The sequence below is a fragment of the Cryptotermes secundus genome, unplaced genomic scaffold, assembly GCF_002891405.2.
Source record: "Cryptotermes secundus unplaced genomic scaffold, Csec_1.0 scaffold39, whole genome shotgun sequence".
In the NCBI taxonomy this organism is placed as follows: domain Eukaryota; kingdom Metazoa; phylum Arthropoda; class Insecta; order Blattodea; family Kalotermitidae; genus Cryptotermes; species Cryptotermes secundus.
In genome coordinates, this window is record NW_019723904.1 from 246,266 (window position 1) to 247,152 (window position 887).

General features: G+C 47.1%; 2 protein-coding genes across 2 annotated transcripts in view; one reads left to right on the top strand and one right to left on the bottom strand.

Moving 5' to 3' along the window:
- Positions 1 to 887, bottom strand: part of LOC111861910 (ATP-binding cassette sub-family G member 1) — a 233,759-nt gene that overhangs the window by 186,936 nt on the left and 45,936 nt on the right. The gene's annotated exons all lie outside the window — the stretch shown is intronic.
- LOC111861911 (ATP-binding cassette sub-family G member 1) overlaps positions 1 to 887 on the top strand; it is a 65,627-nt gene that overhangs the window by 6,579 nt on the left and 58,161 nt on the right. The gene's annotated exons all lie outside the window — the stretch shown is intronic.

Genomic DNA, 887 nt, shown 5'->3' on the forward strand with positions numbered 1-887 from the left:
GTTGAAGCCTAAGCCCTCAAGACTGTTGGAAATATCTTCTGCTGGCGTGTCTGGGGGAAGGTGGCGGATTACTGTTTTGATAGGCTCTTCAGAATTTGGAGAGAAGGTGAAATACTGGAGATTATTTTTCTCCATGTACGATTTCATGGCTGAATAGTCTGTCATTTCTTTTGTTATAATACGGGTTCCATTTCGTGTGTTTCGGAATTCGTACTCTCCTTTGACGTGTTCTGTTAGGTCGCTTTGGAGTCGAATTAGGTTTGTGGTAGAAGTCACACTATTGGTGGCGGCCTACCTGATTTTCTGGGAGCCTCCTGCTCCGTGTTCTCTGTTCCAGTTGTCTCCGTGTCCATGTCATTAGCTCTGAGGGGTGCGAAGAAGTTGCGAGTTGGCACTGCTTTTGGAGTCTGCTTGGCAGCTGTGGATGCTGGGATTGATTTGGTCGTCTCTGAGGCATCATTAGAAATATGCCTCTTACGTCTCTTTACTTCCTGGAAGTCGTCATCCTGGGCCGTTGATTCCTATGAGGTTTTGTTCATTGCTTCATTTTGTCCTGCCTATGCATTCACCTTCAAGATGTCCTGCAGTTCTTTCAGTGTTACCGTGTACATGCCGTAGAGAGCGCTGAAAAGCGGGCTGGATACCGGACACCATTTCTCACGGTTCTGTTACCGCTGTTCAGCAATCAGTTGTTTCGGGAACGCTCTTTATAGATTACACCGGTAACATGTTTCGTCTCAACAGTTGTTACTCAACGACAATTCGTTGCTACGATTTGTCGCTACGGGAACTCCCCAATTTCCACGTATTCGTTGCCGTGGAAGTGTCCGTTCCGATTGTAGCGGTTGTCGCGGTGATGGACGTAAGGTAACGCGTCACCATATTGT